Consider the following 20,503-nt stretch of genomic DNA (forward strand, 5'->3'; position numbering starts at 1 on the left):
AAAGGAGAGGAGGGGAGAAAAAGAGGGAGATGAAGCCAGCCCGGCACAATCTTGATGACTGTTGAACTAGATAATGAGTATGTGGGGCTCACTAGATGATTCTATTTTTGTGTTTGAAGATGTCCGTGGATAGGTTAAAACAGGACTGCAGTACATCGTGGTGGACGGCTTAATGAAGACTGGTACAAAAGGCTAAGGGAATAAGGGAATACGGAGCAAAGAGCGAGGAGGATCCGTAGGAACCAGGAAAGAAATCTGTTAAGTTTTGCGAGTGTTCTAAAAGCCATTTCACAGTGGGGTGGGAAGCCATGGCCATAAAGAATTACTACAGAAGTTGGGGAATAGTGAGTGCAGCAGAGGAGCTGCACGCACCAACCCTCCAGAGTACAGAGCATAGCCCACGGGCTTTTTCTGATTTTTTTCTGCTTCCTTCAATACTTAACTCACCTCATAAATCTCATTCATACAGACTGAGACCAGGATCCTAGCTTAGTTACTTGCTGGCGATGTGAAAGATGGGGAGAGGAGGGAGTTTTAACCTTCCCCCAGTCTCCGTCTCCTCATCTGTAAAATGGGGACAACCCAGCTACTTCTTTGGAGGGCTAATGTGGGGGAACCTAGTGATATAAACGATGAAAAGTCCCAGCATGATAAACAGTATTCCCTTCCCTGGCTCTTAAAACAATAGACTTGTAGCCCTGGCAGGGCTTCTAAGGTGAGCAATGTTCAGCCCAAATCTTACTGCATCCATACCCTACCCCTCCTGCCAGAATCAAGGCTCTGCACCAAGAAGGCAGGACCTCTACCCTTCAAAGGCAGGAAGTGAAAGGGGCAGGTCCGTGGTTGACAGGCACACCCAGATGAGGGTAAGGACACTGGCTGAGAGAAGAGACACGCCCCAATTAGAGGCTGAGGAGGGTTCCGCAGCTGTTCCTCCTCTCCTTGCAGCTCCTGGGAATGGGCCTCCAATGAACACAGCTAACACCAGCCTTAGTCCATAAGATGCTGTTTACTGAAGGACAACTGGTTGGTATCGGGCTAATCATGATTTTCTCTGAGAAGAGAGGGATGAGCAGAAAGCCTGAGCTCCGGGACTTGCAGGGAGGAGGCATGGAGGAGAATGATGTCGTTTTCTGTGAAGGTATGCTCAAACTGAGGATCTCAACCACCTTACGACCATAACCAATATACCTCAACAACTGTCGCCCCGAAACAAAACAAACAAAACTAGAATCGGATCTAAGGTAGAGATTATTTAATAGTCTTTCTAGGCCATCCCAGGAGCCAGCTTTCAGAGGTAAGACCAAGTCAACGGGCACAGGCAGGCTTCCTCCCCACCGCCACCCCCCAGACAGCACCCAGACACCAGCAGGTCGACCCCTTCCCATTACAGCAGGACCTAACAGCATTACCAGCCACTCATCCCTGACCGGAGGACAGGGCGAGCGAGTGGTCTGCGGGTTCAACAACCTGGGCTAACCGGGGTCAGTTCTGGTGCTTTGCCAAAGCAGCAGCCTCTGAATCCTAAGAATCTTTTCAAAGTCCAGGAGGCTCCAATCAGCACAGTAGAGCCACGATCCTGGGCACGGCGCTCTCTACAGCCACGGGGCAGCAGTAAGAACCCCGGATTTAGTTCTGGCCAAGCCCGGTCCAAATCCGAGCTCAGCCACTTCCTGGGTGACCTTGGCCACTTACCCTACCCGGGGGGGTCTGTTTCCCCACGTCTGAAACGAGGAGGGCAAACCTGAGTTTTTGGAGAGTAACCGTGAAATCCGCTGCGACGGTGCCACAGAGCAGGACCTGTGGGTAGGTAGGCAGGTAATAAATCTGTCTTCTGCCCGAAGGTAAGTTCTTACTCCCCAGAACATCCGTTGCGGCTGCCCTGGACTCTCGAGCCCCACTTGCTGGGCTCGCCCTCTCCGGACAGGGAAGGAGAACCAAGCTGACCCAGGAGCGAGGGCACCCAGGCACATAAACACGGGAGGGCCAACCCACTCCGGCTTTCTTTCCGGAGGACCTGCCCACGGGGGGGCCAGTCAGGGACTTCACCCTCCACAGAAACCGCAGAAGACTAGAGGCAGGAGGCCAGGCTGACAGCCGGGGGGGGGGGGGCCCACACTGCCGCCCGGGTCCTGCGAGGTCGGTCGGAAAGGGGCGCGTCTTCCCCAGCCAGCAAGGGCGATTCCGGGCCGCGCGGAAGCCTGGCCTAGGATGAGGTTAACCCCGCTCGCTCCGGCCTGGGAGCCCAGGGCACGAGCCCCTTCCCCCGGGGCTGTGGGGCCAGCGGCGCGGCGGGCGCTCCGGGGCCGGGGGCGCGCCTGGCTGCTGCGGGGCGCCCGGGCCAGCTCGCGGCCCCCGCCCCGGCCTCGGTCCCGGCCCCAGCCGCAGGGGCCCGGCACTGACATTCGGCCCCGCTCAACGTCCTGTTGCTAAGGAGGGAGGCGAGCGCCCGCGAAGGGCGGGAGGGAGCGCGAACCCGCGTCTCGGGAAGGCGAAGTTTGGGGACGCCCTGCCCCGGGGCGCGGCGCGGTCGCGCCCCCTCCGTGGTGACGTTTGCGGATTCGCTCGGCTCGGGATTGCGGGTCTGGGGGCTGCGGCGGCGCAGGAGGCAGCTCGGGGTGCGCGGGGCGGGGGCCGAGCGCGCCCTGAGCCCCTCCCGGAGACCTGCCGCGCGGCCCCGGGCTCCCTGGGCTCGGCCACCTGCCCGCGCGCGCCCCGGGGTTCGCGGGGAGAGATGCTGCGGCCGCACCTGCCGGCCCCGCCGCGGCCCCCGCCCGCCCCCGCCCCCGCCCCCGCCCCCGCCCCCCTCCCGGGAGCCCCGCACCAGGCCCCTCACCGGGATCCGCGCCGGCCGCCGAGCCCGGGTCAGCTGTGCCTCCGCCGAGGCCCGCGGAGCGCGGCCGGGACCCGCAGGCGGCCTGCGGCGCCGGGAGCTGGAGACGCGGCGGCGCAGGCTGGGCCCGGCGAGGAGCGCCCGCTCTGAGCGCCGCCGGCCGCCCGCCCCGGAGCCGCCCCCGGGGCCGCGGCCAATCGCAGCGCAGCCGGGGGCGCGGCCCGCCCCCGCCCGGGGCCCGCGGCCAATGGCGCTGCGGCGCGGAGCCCGCCCCCGGCCGCGCCCGCCCCGCCCCGCCCCGCCCCCACGGGCCAGCTGTCACCGCGGCTGCCGGCGGGCGCACGTGGGCCGCGGCCGGGCGCGGGGCGCTCGGCTGGCTCTCGGGGCGCTCGCGGCGCTCGGGGCGCTCCGGCTCGGCCCGGCGGGGGCGGGGGCGGGGGCGGGAAGGGGCTGCGACACGCAGCTGCTGCATGAAAACCCGGCTGCTCGCATCCTAGCGTCAACCGAGAGGCAGGGGCTGCGCCTCGGCTTCCCCTTTTGCAAGCGAGCGAGCAGCAGGGCCCATCCTGGAACGACTGTGGACCTCCCCCCTCGCTGTGCCCCTCGACTCCCCTGGGCTTCAGCAGACGCCCTGTTAGCTGGCAGGCTCTTCCGCTCCCCTGGACTGGCCTGCTTAGGATGCAGGTGGTGGCTCTCGGGTTTTGTCACCCTCACTGATAGTTTCACTCCTTTCCCTCTATTCCCTTTCACTGACTTTTATATTCCCCCAAATGAATGAGACCACATAATGTTTGTCCTTTTCCGATTGACTTATTTCGCTCAGCATAATAACTCTGGAAAATGAACAAGGGGTAGTGGAAGGAGGAAGTGTGGGGCGGGGGGTGGGGGTGACTGGGTGATGGGCACTGAGGGGGGGCACTTGGCAGGATGAGCACTGGGTGTTATGCTATATGTTGGCAAATTGAACTCCAATAAAAAATAATTAATAAATAAATAAATAAATAAAAGGATGCAGGTGGTGGGAAGAGGGGCGGTGGGGCTACCTTAGTCAAATCACCTAAGCACCCTCTTCTCTTGGCTGTCAAATGGCTGCCTTAGTCTCTGCTCTGCCCACGCTCCTGGCTTGCCCATACCCCCTCAGCTGCAGAGAGCACCATCCACAGAAAACTCAGGGTGAACAGTGTGGGGCCTAGTGAGGGGTGTAAAGTCGTGGTAAGCTGCAAATACTACCAATGACTTGTGCAGGCCGCCCCGGTTTAGTAGTGATCATGAAACAGGGATCCCCAGGGCAGGAGCCGTGTCTTACTCACCTCTGGAGATCAGGGTCTATCACCAGCTTGGCCCAGAGCAGGCATCAATAAATATTTTTGGAACTGAGCTGACCCAGGAGAGCAGAACAGGCAAGCTTGGGCAGTGAGAGAAGAGTGTTGTGGCTCCAGGCTGCTGGAATTTCCGCAGCACCGGACCACCCTCTAGAGAGGTCTACATGTTTCCTTGCCAAGCAGGTACAAACAGAAGTTTGCCCCTAACAAACCTGGGCCTTATCTGGTTCTCTCTGCCCCTTACCAGGTGAGCCTACTCCAGGACTTTTGGGTTTTCCTGGGGATTGTCCTACCTGGTAGCTCTCTTAGCACTTTTGGAGTTCTCAGTCAACTTCCTGTGGGTGAACTGCAGCAAAAGCTGTCCCTGCTCAGTCTGTAAAAGTCAGCAGTGGCTCTCAGAGGGGCAGCTCTCTGCTCTGATAGAACATTGCGGGTGATGCCAGTTGATGGCGTGCTCTCTCTGCACGTTTTCTCAATCCTGTTGATGGCGCTGTAAGGTCTGTATCTTTGTTATCGTTCCCTTTAACAGATGTGGAAACTGAGACTCAGTGAGGTAAAGTAACTTTTCAAGGTCACATGGTTAATAAGTAACAAGGTCGGAATTTGAGCCCAGAGCTATCTGATCCCAGAATCTGCATGCCTAACTACTGTGCACTGGGCCCCTACAGCCCTGCTCATGCCTCTAGAGCACTGGACAGGCGGTGTCTATCTCCAAAGGAGCTGCTCTGGGGCCTGCCCGCCCAAACATCCTATTGAGCTCAGGCCTGGGCACTGTCAGGGACAGCAGGTGAGACCAGCATGGCCCTGCTTTATTTACGGAGTGACAGAGGAGACCCTAGACAGGAGCTTCGGCAAACAGTGCTGCCTCTGCCCCCAGCACAAAGCCTCCCTGGACACAGAAGGCCTCTTCCTTCTGGCCTAGGTCTGAGACACCCCTGTTGGGGATGGAGCTGGAGCTGGAGATAGTCATTGATTCAATTCACAGATGCTCCTGCGAGCTGGATGTTCCTGCATTCATGTAACTCACAGCACAGCTGATAAATAACCAGAAGTACCAGGTGCTATGGCAGCTGTATTCTTTATTGCTTTTATCTTTTCTAATTTCGATCACCTTATCTCTAGCACAATGTTCTCCAAGTCAAAGAAATTTAACTCTAGTTCAGGAACACTTTGGGCCAACCCAATTTTACAAGGATAGCACTGCTCAGTATAGAAGTTCTAGTAGCTCAAAAACTAAAATTTATCACTGCCTTCCTAGGAGCTTTGCTCTTCTCCTTCACCCAACTTTGTGGTGTTTTGTTTTTCCCACTCCACTTTTTTAACTCAGGGGCTCAGGTAAGTAAGAAAGACCCTTGCTTAGGTGAGCTTTTAGGGCAAGTAGGGAGCTCCTGGGAGCTAAGTGCCTGGATGGAGATAGCTTTGGGACCTTTTGAGCCAGCAGTGAGAGCCCATCACCACCACTCACAAGCCACTCTTCCTGGCCATCTCCCCGGAGAGTACAGAGAAATGAGGGATAGGAGATGACAACTCCACCTGCACAGCAGCAACCATGGCATCTCCCACTGAACTGTGTGTCCGGGAGTTTATACAACTAAGCTCTTCGAAGAGAAGGTTATGCAAAGTTAGAGCAGACCAGAGAGGAAATAGCATCTAAGCCCCTCATTTAACAGATAAATAAAAAAAAACAAATTGTGGCCCCAGGGAAGGGAAGGTGCTTGTGAGTGTCACGGAGTGTGGGAATGGGTTCCAGGTCTCCGAGGCCCCCACCTCTCTGGTAGCACACAGGCAAACTCGCACCCCTCGTGCAGCGGCTCAGGATGCTATATTTAATAATAATCTCTTCCCCCGCCCCCTCCTCTCAGGACGGTGAATGTGTGCTGGCGAAGGTTGTCTGGGAGATGCAGATGGCCACATTAGCATCAGAGGGAGGGAGAGAAGGAAGGCCCAGATTCATCCCTAAAAATATCTGCATCTCAGACTGGAAGCCATGGGTTTACCAGCACATACGTGCCTCCCTCGAGAAGACTTCAGCTGGTGATCTCCGTCATCATTGGTTATCTACCTGACGGTGTTCCAAAACGGCTGTGGGGGTGTCAGGCCTGGCTTCCTTTTATTTCAAGCCTAGCAATTTGCTTGAAGAAAGGTCAGAGTTGAACTCAGTGGATTCCCATGCAAAGATTTTCTATGGAGAAGCCAGGGTGCCTCTCACAGCACTCGAATGGCAGGGAGAAGTGTTATACCACCAGGGAGAAGTGTTACACCATCTCCCCCTCCAACTGAGAGAGGGTCCCTGCCCTTGGACCTCTTCCTCCTGTGCTTCTGGTCCAGGAAGAGGTAAAATAGTGGGTGTGGTTCTCACCAGTTCCTCCCCAAGCTGCTACCAGCACAACTTTGGGCTTTCGGAAGGGAGCGGAAGGCTGGTATCTATACAAAGTCCAATGACCTTCTTAAATGATGAGAAAATGCTGATTGGCCCCAGGCCACGCTGGGAGCTGTCTTTGGAGAAGGACTTTCTAAGCCAGGGAGTGGAAGCCAGGGAGTCCCTCAAAGGGACACAGAAGTGTATAAGAAGCAAGATCACTGGGGCCTTGTTCTGTAGCCCGTTATCTTCTTGATAGGCCTCAGAACGCTCTATGTTTCATAGATAAGGCATAAAAATGTTTTCAAGGTCAGAGGAACTCATCAGGCCTACCACATTTTCAGTGGGTTTTCCAGAGACAGCTCAGGGAAGAAATGGCACCTGTCAAATTCAATAATGCCCTCAGAGAGACTGCAGCACTTTAGGGAATGTGTGCCTGTTGGCAGCAATGATGGGAAAGTCGGTGTGGGAGAGCTGAGAGCAGGCCAGAGATGACCTACCAGAGCAAACAGAGACAGAGACTAGGTGTGCAGGGGGTGAGAGGAAGAGACACAGGGTCATGAAAATAGTCTAGGCCCGGCCCCAAATAGCCTGGGAAGTGTGTGTGTGTATGTGTGTGTGTGTGTGTGCATGCTCAAAGCCATCTGTGAAATACAAGGGCATAATTTTCATCCTTACTGACGTAAGAGGTTCAACAATGCCACAGATGCACCCTCAAGGCACCCACACCTGCGTTTCAAGCAGACTCCTATTCATGCAAACCAGAAGCCCATTCTAGAGCACACGCTTGTAATTGAACGGAGCTAGGGAGGCAGTTCCCAAACCCTCCACAGTACAGCTGGCTAGGAGCAGAGACAGGGATATTTTCTCTGTTCTAGCTCATGGAGGAGGGCGGAGGGCACTCACTCAAGTTTATCTATCTATCCATCCGTCATATACCTACCCCTCAAATATGTGGAGTGCAGTTATTCTCAGAGATGTCCTAACTCAGGAGTTAGTAATAGTCTCTGAAGTCAAGATGCCTGAGTTTGAATCTCAGCTCTGCTACCTATTAGCTGTGTGACCTTGGGCAAATGACTTAACCTCTCTGGACAGCAAGTTCCTCACCTGTAATAGGGAGATGTGCCTGACAGCACAGTGACTGATGCAAAGTAAATGATATATCTGGGTTTTTGAATAATAAATTGAGAGCTGATCTTTGAAAGGATATAGAGAACAAGAGTCTCTAAGAGGTATTATTATGGGCGATTCCAGGTCAGGGACATGGCCACTTCCATCACTGAACTTGTATATTTGAAGTGAATACAATTATTATCCACACCTTAAAGATGAGAAAATGAAATCTCGAAGAAATCCCTCACCCACGCTCTCCCTGGAGCCCGCATATGGCAGGGTGAATCTGGCTAGCTGACATCTGAGCCTGGGCTCTATACATTCTCTGGGTTGTAAGACGGGGCAGCTCCCAGGCCTGGTCAACCATAGAGCCCCAGTAGTGACTGGTCCACCAGACATGCCCATGGTCCAAGCAGATTTCATCTTCATTTTTTTTTTAAGATTTTATTTATTTATTTATGAGAGACACAAAGAGAGAGGGAGGCAGAGACACAGGCAGAGGGAGAAGCAGGCTCCATGCAGGGATCCCGACGTGGGACTCGATCCCGGGTCTCCAGGATCACGCCCTGGACTGAAGGCGGCACCTAAACCGCTGAGCCACCCAGGCTGCCCCCAGATTTCATCTTTAGGACTAGAGTATAGACAGAGCTGTCTCTTTCCACCGAAGTCAGGGTTAGCAGTCAGTGTGTTCCACATGCAGTACGAAGAGGCCTGACCACAACGGGAGAGAAAGAGACTCCTATCACAGAAGAGACCGGAAGTAAGAGCTCCAGTTACCTTCCAGTGCAGTTCTCCTGGCTCTGCCCTCCTCTGTGTTGCCTTTGTCTTCAGGCTGGTTTTCCTCATCGCAGCCAGTGCCAACAGCTTTTGTTGCCACAAGCAACCTTATCCCAAAGAGAACATTTCTGGCCTGGCATTCCAAGCAGGAGTCCTGAAACCCACTCTGCCTGGATTGGGTCACATGCCCACCTGAACCCATAGGGTAGCCAGAGGACTGGAATGTGCGGATTGGCTATGCCAGGCAGGGCCCCGTGCCTAGCACTGGGGCGACTCAGTTTCTCCTGAAACATCAGACTGCGTGGGAGAGAGGCAGACACTTGATTGAAAACTGCATGTGGTGAGGAAGAGAATGGAGGGACACAGGGCCATTTGCTAGCTTGGTACAGACCGGGGCGCGCATGAACTTGCAGAAGGAATTCATGCTTTTCTCCTCTCAGAAAGTCATGTCATTCTGACCTCCCTCCTATTATCCACGCCGCACCTCCACCCACCCACATACCAAACCCCCATTAAGCTCTTCTCTGTAGTAAATACATTTTAATTAAAATCAATTCTTGCCCAACTGCTTTTCTCTCCAAATCTCGCCCCTCGATGCAGTTTAGATGGCATGAGACCACACAGTGCAACCTGGCCCGATTGGCCGAAGGGATCATTCTCCCCTCGTCAGATGAGTGAGGTCTGCGGGGGCACTGGGGGTATCACCATGTGGAGCAGGAGCCAGCTTCACAGGCCAAGTTGTGGCAGAAAATGCACAGGCTCCAATAACCTGGTTCCAACCTCTGCTCTCCCTAACAGTGTGACTTTGAGTGAGCCAGTTAATGAAGATAATAAATAGCCCTTGCTTGTAAGGGCAGAGTATGGATTAAATCGGATGCCAGACGTGAAGGCTTCTTGTTGACCTCATTAAGCTTTAGTTGCTTTCTTCCCTATTTGTAAGTGTGGTGGTTTTATATCAGAGCAACTTGCTAAGCTAGAACTGGGTTTCCCAGAACTCCCTTTCCTGGATGGTCCCCAGGGAGGCCTGGCTGCTAGGCACATTTGTACAAGATGGGGAAGGTGGAAGTGACAGCAGGCCACACACCTGGAAGGTCAGCGCAGGGCTTCAGGCACTTGTGCCGGGCATGCATGTTGCTAATGGAGTGAGGGAGGGGCAGCAGCCAGGCTTCTGGAGATGCTTCCTCCAGCATCTTTGACTTCAGGGCTGGTGCATGTGCACCAATTTGGCAGAAGGTATAAGCTGCTTCTAAGGGTCACTGCATTGTTAAGGTTGGAGGTGGTAAGAAACAAACACGAATTCCAGCTTCTCCTCAAGGGCCCCAGGTCATCCAGTTTCCTCTTGATTTCTCCCACTTCACACCCCAATTTTTTTCTCACTCGCCAGCTCTGCTGATGGACACAACTTCGGGCCCACCAGCAGACACGAGACGCCTGCCTTCCCTACACCTATTCACTAGCTGCCACAATTGCGTTGTGAACTCCAACCCCTATAATCCCTTATCCCATATCACATTAATGGTCCTGCTTCCCTGACTGAACCCTGATACAGTGGTAAATAAAACTTCCCCCTCCTGTGAGCCTACCATGGGCCAGTACGTTGTTATTCTTTATGACATCCATCTGGGATTACTTCTGAGAATTATTGATTGAGATTATCAACCCTATTTTATACTTTGTATATTAGTCAGCGTTCCAGAGAAGCAGAACAAACAGGAGACATACGGAGATAGACAGATAAATGGATTTATTATGGGAAGTTTGCTCATTGTGGAGACTGAGTAGTCCCACAATCTACCATCTATAAGCTGGAGGAGACTCAGAAAAGCCAGTGGCATAGTTCAAGTCTGAAGGCCTGAGAACCAGAGAGCCAAGGGTGAGAGTCCTAGTCCAAGGGCAGGAGAAGACCAAATTCTAGCTCAGCAATCAAGCTAAGAGAGTGAATTTTCCCTTCTTCGACCCTTTTGTCCTTTTCAGGCTCTCAAGGCATTAGATGAGGTCCGCTCACACTGGGCAGGGCAACAGGTTTTACTCAGTCTACCAATTCAGATGCTAACCTCATCCAGAAACACCCCCAGAGACACTCTCTGAAATAATGTTTAATCAAATATCTGGGGACCCTGTGGTCCAGTCAGGTTGATACACAAAATTAACCACCATGCTTGGACAAACTCAAGTCGTGGAGGTTAGATACTATGTCCCAGTAACTGCCAGAACTGGGATTCAAACCCTGGTCTGTGTAGCTCTTGTGCCTGAACTTCTGTCACTCACTCACACACTCTGAAACTCACCAGGATCATTAGCTCATTAATTAGAAAAGGCTGCAAACGTGACGTATACTCATTAGGAATAGGAAAGACTCTTAAACATATCAGTGTAAAATGTTTAAGATGCCAAAGACATGACCAAAAAAGGGATGGCCATACCCCAAAAGATATACAAGCACCACCCTGAGGGACGAAATTATAGATGTACTGGTCATCACGCTGAAGTTGCCCATTAAGCAAACTGGTTTAGGCCCTGTCTTAAACGGAAGGGGTCCAATTGCTCTCTGTACAGCCATGTCCGAAAAGAGATTGGACTTCTGGCAGAGAGAAACGCACTAATTGTTTCCCCACACGGCTCACCACTCAGCACCCTCCCACCGGCCAACAATCCCTGACAGTCAACTGGGAGAAAATCAAAGAAGCAATTGAGTGAGGGCTGCTCTGGGTTTGTGCCCAAGAGTCACAGGATCCCCGGACAAAGCCGGAAGGCCTCCTGGCCACTGCGGCCTTCTAAGAATGCCTGAGACGCCAGCCCTCGAGGTTTTCCAGTTCCCTGAGGACCAAGGGAAGCATCCTGGAAGGAGGATGTGGCTGTCCCATGGACAGAATGGAACAAAACAAATTCACGTGGCATGGCCCATTCAGGGCAGAGTAGGAGGAGAAAGACCTGGGAGAGTGGCAGAGGGAGGATGGGGAGAGAGATGACATGAAACATCATCCCATTGGTTCCTGGTCCCTCCTGGCCTCATGGTCTTGTGCCTGCTGTTCCCTCCAAAGGGCCCTTTCTCTTCTTTTCCATCCACTGAAGACCATCATTCCCTTCCAGGCTTCTCCAGGTCACCACCTTGCATCGTCTCCTCATCACCTTCCACACCCCGTGGATGCTGTGTCCCTGTGACGCTGCAATTGTTTCTTGCACGCCTGTAATACCTTCAGAGAAGGGCTGTATCTCTAAAAATCCTTTTCTTCTTTATATGAAAAGTAAGCTTTTTCCTTTTTTAATCAAAGCTGTGCCCTATCGAAAAGACGAATATGAAAAATAGTGTCATCACCCACAGATGTGGAGCATCAATACCTTGGTGGCTATGGACCTATTGACATTTTCAATACATGTACCTATGACACTGCGTGGCTGTACAGGCAAGATTGGAGAGGGCTTATGAGTTTGAATTTTGTAGTTATATCCCCTTGGATTGGCATCTCAAATCTAGCCGTGCGAACTTGGATAAATAACTGTCTCTGTACCTCAGTTGACTGGATGTAAAATGGGGACGGTAGAGTTGTTACGAAGTTGTCATATGGTTGGTTGTTATAAGGATTAAATGAAATGATCCACAGAAAGCCCACCAAGAGTGTATATAGAATCACCATTCGTGGCGTGTGTTTGTGTGTGTGTTAAAATGCACATTATAAGAAATTCACCATTTCAACCATTTCAAAGTGTGAAACTCAGTGGTATTTAGTAAATTCACAGTGTTGTGCAACTATCAGCACCATCCTATTCCAGAACATTTTTAGCACCCTGAAAGGATATCCCACACCCATTAGGCTGTCTCTTCCCACTCTCCTCTGCCCCTGCCCCTGGAAACCACTAATCTGCTTTCATCTCTATGGAAAATCACTTTCTCTTCAACCTTTGTCTCTAGCTCAGTTTTTTCCTGACAGCTTTGCATTCAAACCTCTTTCATAAACAAACTAAATCAAACTTTAGAAAGGGGAAACAAACACAAAACTACAAAGCAAACATGGAGAAATGATTTGGCACCTCTCCTAGAGGCTCACCGTGGAACTTGCTGAAGAGTGATCAGTCCCTGCTTGGTCTGTCTGCCTCCAGGCTCACTCACCCCAAACGTTTTCGCCTGGTTCTTGTTAGGATGGGGCCTCCTGGTTGTCAAATCCATGTTCTATTTCCAGCCTTCAGCCTCTGTAAAGTTTTTGCACTGCACGATGGTGGATCCTGCCCCCACCCTTTCTAGAAACCCTTTTGATTCTAAAACACCACTTGTCCTAGATCTCTGGCCATGCCACCTCGTCTCCTAAGCTGGTGAATGCACTATCCTGCTCTCTACCGTCCACAGCCCTCCTCGGGTCACCATATCCGTTGCCCCCATGTCAGCCATCACACAGACACTAGCCATTTCCAGCTCTCTCCTCAATTCCAGATCGCAGTGTTCAGCTGCCCTCTGGACCTCCCAGAAGTCTTCGACGCATCTCACATTCAACACAGTCACACTGGATTGTCCAAAATGCAGTAAATGATATACATTTCCAATCTCACTAATGGTGCCCCAACAACTCAATTTCCCAAACTAGAATTTTCAGTCATCTGTGGTTCCTTTCTTTTTTCTAACTCTTTTTTTCCAGGTGGATAACAAATCATGCCTGTATAGTTCAGAACCGTCTCTTGAGTCCCCTCCTCCTATTCACCCTGTTGCCATTGTCTTAGCTCTTAACAGCTTTCGACAACCCCAATGACCTTTGTAAGATCCACATATGTCCTTTCCCTGTCAGAATTACTTGTTCAAAAGGCAGAAGTGATCAAGTTGTTCTCCTATTTGAATATCACTCCCTTCTAGAAAATACACCCTCAGCTCCCAGAACATACTAGAACCTGTCACAGATCCTCCGCTGTCCACTGAGGGTGAGCTTCTAGGTGAAGCTGCCTCCAGTTCCTGACTCCAGAGTGGGGAGATGTGACTCAGGCTGCACCAATCAGCAGCCTCAATATCTCTGGGCCCAGTAATCGGTTCAGGCCCAAGTCAGAGCTAATGAAACACAATTCTGGGCTTTTTTTGAGCTATGAGGAAATCAGACCTCTTCTTTGCGCTTTGCATGAAGAAAGAAGTACAGAGACTGCATCTTGCGACCAAGGGGACTGGCACTGGAAAGAGGAAAACCTTACCCTGGTGACATCTTTGGAGACCTGGGTCAAATTAGACCCACAGGCACATACCCTTTATTTCTTTTTAAAATATAAGCCAATACATTCCCTGACTCTTTTTATTTTTTTTTATTTTTAAATTTTTCTTAGAATAGTTTGAATTGAGGTTTGTATTACTTACAAACCAAAGTCTGCTCATTACCCTTTAAGCCAGCATTTTCCAAATTTTGCTGAACGTTAGAATCACTTGGTGGGGGGGGGTGAGTTGTAAACCACTTAGTGCCAATTCAATCCTCACATCTGGGGGGTGGGAGCCAGACATCAGTAATTTTTAAAGCTCTCAGGTGATTCCAATGCATAGTGAAGTTTGGGAACCACTGCTCTAAGCAAAGCAAGCTGCTTCCTCTGTGCTTCCCCAGCTCCCTGCCCACCAACTTACCAGAGCTCTTTTCACCCCATATTACTGACTGACTCCTTCTTTGGACTTTGAACATCTTAATGGCAGAGTCACATCTTTCTCCCTCTGCCTTGCATATGGTAGGCCTCAGTAAGTGTTAAATAATTAACAGATGACTGATTGATTGACTGAATGAATGAATGGGACAAGTCCAAACCATCTTGTGTATTTTTAACTTCAAGGCACCATGTACTAGGTATAAAATAAGAATGCTCTGGCTCTGGAAACAGAGTGCCTTGGCCCAAATTCTAGCTTGCTATGACTCAGGGCAAATACTCAACTGCTCAAAGGCTTCTTTCTTCATCTGTAAGATGTAAATAATAATAGCACTTACATCACAGTGATGTCAGGATTTCATAATAGATGTAAAATTCTTAGAACATTGCTTGGTACATAGTAAGCACACAATAAATGTTAGCCCCTTCCTTCCTTCCTTTCTCCTTTCCAGTCTTCCTTCCTTCCTTCCTTCCTTCCTTCCTTCCTTCCTTCCTTCCTTCCTCCCAGATAAATATTAAGCACACACCCCCTGGGTTGGCTAAGAGGTGAATGGGAGATGAGGTAGGGGGACACAGTGAGTGTGGAGGACTCCTTGCAGAATCTCATGACTCAAGGGGACACATGGGATAGAAAGAGGCAGAACAGAGTGGTTCCTGATGTGTTCATTTCTCGGCTGTAAGCCTTGAGCACGTTTAGATGCTGAAAGAAAGAGCCAGGTGACACGAAGATGTTCAAGTGTCAAGAGGGGCAGATTCAACACCTGCCAGGGCCATAGCCACAGGAGGTGGGAGGACCCTTGGGCCTGGGGAGGATGGGTCTCTCTCAGAGACAGGGAAGTCACAGAGAGGAGGTGGGGAGGCTGCAAAGATTTCACACCTGTATGCGCTTTGGAGGTGGTTTTGCTTTGCATGCAGTGTGTCAATGTAGGTGAGTTTTGTTCATGTGACTGGAAGTTTACTATGTTGGGGTGGAGGGCCAATTACTGGTTGGTAGCAGAACAAAAGTCTTGTAAAATTCCCAGTGCTGCTGGGCTTGCCCTGCCCACAATGCCAACAGCACACAATCAAGTGTTTTAGAGCCACCTGAATAGAGCCTGTTATTTGGATGAGGCCAGGTAAAGGGCTATCGTTTCGTATTATTCATCTCAGAGAATTTCCTCTGTCTTAAAGGATCTCTCTTTCTGCCTGAGAAGAAGAGAAAGCACTTCCTCATGAAGAGCACAGCTTTCCAGCAGGATCCATTGTATCAGAACTTTTTACCTGCCGGGTCTCTTGTTTTAAAGGCCTATGGGCTTAAACATTTGTTAGCTGAGTAGCTGCAGAATTTTTTTGCAGCGTTAGAGACAATAAGCATCCGGTTAAGGATGTCCTTGAAAACATCACTCCCTCTGCAGCTCTCCGTCTTCTTATCTATGAAAGGAGGGAGTGGGACCTGGGCCTGCCGGCTTCCTTCCTCCCTCCCTTCCAGCAACAGGCCTTCGCTGAGCTGCTATCAGGCGCACGGTGCAACTGTAGGCGCTGTGGGGTACACGAGATAAACCAACCCCCGATTAAAAGCCATTGTGCCCGCCCTCTGCCCATTTGCAGTTTTGCAGTGAAACAATAACCGAAATCACTGTGTTATGGTCTAGGTCTCTATCACCTCACATCTTCAGTGGCTTCCTAACCAGCCTTTGTTCAGCGTTTCCACCACTGCGAGGAGGAGGTTTCTGAAGCACGTGTCCAGTCTGGAGGCTGCTCTCCAGCCCCATAACACGACAGGGGCACTATGCCTGGGTCACTTTACTCATGCTATCCTCTCCTCAAACACTAGGTCTTGCAAACTCATATTCCACCGTCAAGGCCTTGCATTCTCTGTACCCAACCCCTTGCCAGAGTGAACTGCTTGTTCCTACTTGCTAGCCCCAGCGTTTTTAAATATGCCTTAGCTGCCACATTTGTGACAGCACAGTCATTTGCCTGTGTGTCTCCTCTGTGAGCACCTGTATTAGGGAGGGGCAGACCTGAATTATTCCCTTTCCTCAGTGCATGGCACTTAGCTGGCACTGAATTAATCATTGTGAAGTCAGAGAATATCATAGGTGAGAAGAGTGTCAGGAGAGGCACAGTCTCTAAACAAACCACTGGGTACAAATACAAGGCGAACAATATTTCTGCCCTTTGTTCTCTGAAACCATAACCGTGCATCTGGGGGAAACTGGGAGATCAGGGACCCAGGGGCTTTTTCTCCAATATCAGAAACATAAGGAAACAGAGCATAACACACCAGTCTTGTACCAACCATACAGCTTTCACAAATCTCATCATTTTGCCCTGTTTGCTTCAGATGTTTTCCTTTTTTTTTTTTTTTTTGGAAACATAAACATTATCGTTAATCATAACCCCAAAGGGATAGCATTCCATCTCCTCATGAATGGTCTGCCTCATGAATTTGATGTTTATCATTTAAGTATATTTTACTACATTGGCATGTATTTCTAAACAAGGTTTCATACTGGTTTTTATATTTTTAAACATGTTAATTTGATATGGATTCATACTATATGAAATTATGATTTTTCCCCTTGTTTTTGAGATTTATCCTTGATATCTGAATTTTATTCACTAGGATCTGCTTTGTTGATTAGTATTCCACTGAGTGAATACAATACATTTGACTTGCTCATTCCCGTCAAATAGAATTTTTTTTTTTGCTATTATAACTTATATCACAAAAACACCCTGTGTACTTCTCCTTGTGTGCATGTTAGAGAGTTTTCCCTCCATACCTAGAATTGGCATGGGTGGATCATTCATTTTCACCTTTACTAGGTAGGAATCCATGGCTCTCCAGAGTGATTATACCCATTTCCTGCAACAGGTACTGTCTTTCCCAGCACACGCCTATGCAATCCACAGTTGGTGATGGCAGACTTTAAAAGTCTTGCCGATCCAATGGGGATAAAATACCTCATTGTGATTTTAATCTGCTTTTTCCCAGTTACTGTGGAGGTGAAGTGTCATATGTTTATCGGACATCTGGGTGTCATTTATTTGTGAATTTCCAAGTTATACCTTTTGTTCATTATATTCTGCTGGGTGGCCTTTTCCTTATCGATTATAGGAGTTCTTTATTTATTCTGGGTATAGCCTGTGTCTCATCTTTCTTTTTGGTTGTATCTTTCCTTGAACAAAAGTCTTAATCATTTAGGGAAATTCACTGTTTCCTTTATGGTCTGTGGGCTTATTGTTATTCTCTCTCTCTCTCTCTCTCTCTCTCTCTCTTTTTAAGGTTTTATTCACTTATTCATGAGAGACACAGGGACAGAGAGAGAGAGGCAGATGGAGAAGCAGGCTCCATGCAGGGAGCCTGATGCGGGACTCGATCCCAGGACTCTAGGATCACGCCCTGGGTCAAAGGCAGGCACCAAACCGCTGAGCCACCCAGGGATCCCCTATTGTTATTCTCTTTTTAAAAATATTTCCAAAAAATAATAATAATAATAAAATAAGGGGATCCCTGGGTGGCGCAGCGGTTTGGCGCCTGCCTTTGGCCCAGGGCGCGATCCTGGAGACCCGGGATCGAGTCCCATGTCGGGCTCCCGGTGCATGGAGCCTGCTTCTCCCTCTGCCTGTGTCTCTGCCTCTCTCTCTCTCACTGTGTGCCTATCATAAATAAATAAAAATTAAAAAAAAAAAGAAATGAAAAAGTTCATTTAAAATAATAATAATAATAATAATAATAATAATAAAATAAAAAATATTTCCTTACCCCAATGCCATAAATATAGTCTCTTATATGTACATTCTCTTCCAAAAAAGTGTTACATTCTACTTTTTTCCCTTATGTTCCATCTTGAACTTTCACTTTCCCATATGGATAACCAATAACCCAACCCCATTTACTGAACGGGCTGTCCTTTCCTTATTAATGTCACCTCAGTCATATGCCAGGTATTCAGATACAGGTGGATCTATTTCAGGGCTCTCTCTCCTATCCCATTGGTCTCTTCCATTCCTGCACGAATTCTTTCCTTTCAATGGCTTCATAATAGGTCTTAATAGCTGGCAGGGTCAGTCTCTTCTTGTTTTTCTTCAAAGGCACTTAAGCTATCCTTTGGCCTTCTCTCTTCCACATGAATTCTAGAACCAGCTTGTAAATGTCTAGTAAAATCTTTATTGAGATGTTGATAGGCATTTCACTAAATTTGCATTTTAATTTGAGAGGAAATCTCATCTTTATGGTAGTGAGTTTTCCAATCCATGAGTCAGGTGAAGCTCTCCACTGATTCAGGCTCCCTTTTGTGTGGGATGTAGCAGTGAACCCCAGAGCATCATTCCCAAAGGAAGAGTAGAGTGCATCTGAGAAAGCCATCACTGGGTGTGGGTTGAGCCGAGCCAGCAGGAAATGAGAGCAGGCTGTTCAAACGGACTGCCTGCCGAGGTTTGGCTAAACTGCTTCCTCATCCCACGGTGGCAGAAACTGCCAGTCTTCCAGTCCTGGGGCTCTCAGCTTCCTTCCCAACCTGGTACTTTCAGCAACAAATCCAGTTAGTCAGGGCTGGCATGCCGAGTGAAACCACCACGCCATCCAGCCAAAATCTCTCTAAGCAAGCAGGCATTTGCAGGAACCCTGTGACAACCCAACACTGGTGGCTCTGAGGGACTTTGCAGGCCTGCACCAGGCTCTGGGCCTGCTGCCTTCGACAGACAGATGCACAGGCCTGTAGGACACGTAAAATTCTCCTGTTTTAGATTGCTTCGGTAGAAACGGAGATTTCAGGCAAACCAAAGAGCCAAGTAGACTGAGCGGGGACATCCTTTGCTGCAGGATCTGGTTTTGACTTTCCGTTCCTGCTACCAGGCTACTCTGCACTTTTAAGTGTACAGAAGCCCTTGAAATCTGGTCCCTGAATGGCTGGCAGTGGAAGTTCTTTATGCTTCCCTACACCTTTTACGGAAACAGTATGTTGTGGAAAGATGATGTGGAAAGATGATGACAGAGGCTTGGGTAAGGGTCTCCACCTTGCTCCCTCTGGACCTCCTGCATCTGGCAGGAGGAAGCCCACAGTAGGGGCTTACCTGATGCAGGTTGGAGTGGGTTGTTATGCAGTATCCAGAGAGCTAAAGTGAGTCATCCAAGCAAGGTCCTACAGTCCTACAGTCCTACAGTCGATGAGAGAACTGTGAGCCAAGCTCTATCTATCCATCTATGGCTGTAGCATCAAGTCCAGGGTCAAGTACTCACTTTCGCCTGTTACTGATGAGAAGCAGAAGAAAGGGGAGAAGAGGGAGACACAACGGAAGGAAGAGAGGGAAATAGGAAACCCAGGCTCTGTGCATCTTAGAAGCCCTATGACCACGGTCTCTCCAGAGAGCTCTTGCCACCCGTGGGGGGGGGGTGGGGAGGGCACACTTTCACAGCTGAGGATCCTGTCAGAAGGGGAAGGCACAGGTTATCGAGGCCTGGTGGGTGCAGAGCAGAGTCCTGAGCCTGATTGCCAAGATAGCCCCGCCCTTTACAATGGGTCAGAAAAGCCTTAGCCACCCCCTGACCACTGCGGCCTGGGTTGGGGGCTCAGCTAAAGACCACAGGGAGTACTAGAGAGGTGCCCTGAAGAGTAAAACTGGGTTAATCATTATAAAAACAAACTCTTCTAGAATGTAGAAATTTTTCTCTCTAGGAGTGGAACTCTGGAAATTTTCTCTGTTCAGATATTCTACTAGGTGCATGTATTATCACAGTTATAATACTCTCTTCCTTCATTTGCAGGATGTTGCTCAAAGATGATCCCCATCTCTCAGTGGATGGAAGGGACAGGATGTATAGCAGCAGAAGGGAGTGGCTGTGGGCAAGGGGAGGTCACTGCAGGGAGGGGCTGGCCTCCCATGAGCTGTCACTAAGGTGAGGGGCACATTCCATGAGGTGCATTGCTGAGGCATTACCTCAGCTAGGAAGGAACACTCTGGACTTTAGACTTCACTTTTACCTCCCTCTTCCCTGCTCCTGGCTCCCTAGAACGCCTCCCTTTCTTGATAGCTCCTGAGGGAGTTCTGTAGGGCCGTCTCTTCTTCCAGGCTCTCTGGGGTATGGGATTAATTGGAAACCAGTCCAGTTTGCCCCTTGGTAGGAAATGAGACAGACAGGATGTTGGTGCCAAAGCAAGCCAAAACCCTAGTCAGCATGGGAGGCGTCCACAAGCTTCCTGCCATGAGCAGCTGGGCTCAGCTACAAGGCGTGTTGGGACAGGAGTAGTGGGAGCCAGCCCCAGGGGTGCTGACCGGCTGGCTGCGGCCCTGCCAGGGGATCCCAGGCAGGTTGGTGGGGCTCTGAACAGAAAGCATCTCTGGCATCTGCCAAGGGTGCTTGCCCTCAGGTGGGCAGCAGCACCTCACTTCTCAGGGTCCTGAAGGTTTTTCCCTCCGGTTGCTCAACCTTTGCCAATCCCTGTGTGATTATCTGAGGAGCCAGAGAGGATGGATGGAAAGCAGTGCTGCAGGGGAGAAGGGACCGTGCAGAAT

General features: G+C 50.3%; 1 protein-coding gene across 11 annotated transcripts in view; it reads right to left on the reverse strand.

The window, feature by feature from the left end:
• MICAL2 (microtubule associated monooxygenase, calponin and LIM domain containing 2) overlaps positions 1-2,983 on the reverse strand; it is a 223,669-nt gene extending 220,686 nt beyond the window's left edge. For 5 of the 11 annotated variants that reach the window (XM_055317601.1, XM_055317599.1, XM_055317600.1 and 2 more), the window contains exon 1: positions 2,837-2,983. The gene's annotated coding sequence lies outside the window, so the exon portion shown is untranslated. The remainder of the gene's footprint in view (positions 1-2,836) is intronic. The other 6 variants (XM_055317604.1, XM_055317603.1, XM_055317602.1 and 3 more) reach the window with 2 other exon arrangements.
• Positions 2,984-20,503: the final 17,520 nt, after the last annotated feature.

The sequence above is a fragment of the Nyctereutes procyonoides genome, unplaced genomic scaffold (genome assembly GCF_905146905.1).
Source record: "Nyctereutes procyonoides isolate TBG_1078 unplaced genomic scaffold, NYPRO_anot_genome, whole genome shotgun sequence".
NCBI lineage: Eukaryota > Metazoa > Chordata > Mammalia > Carnivora > Canidae > Nyctereutes > Nyctereutes procyonoides.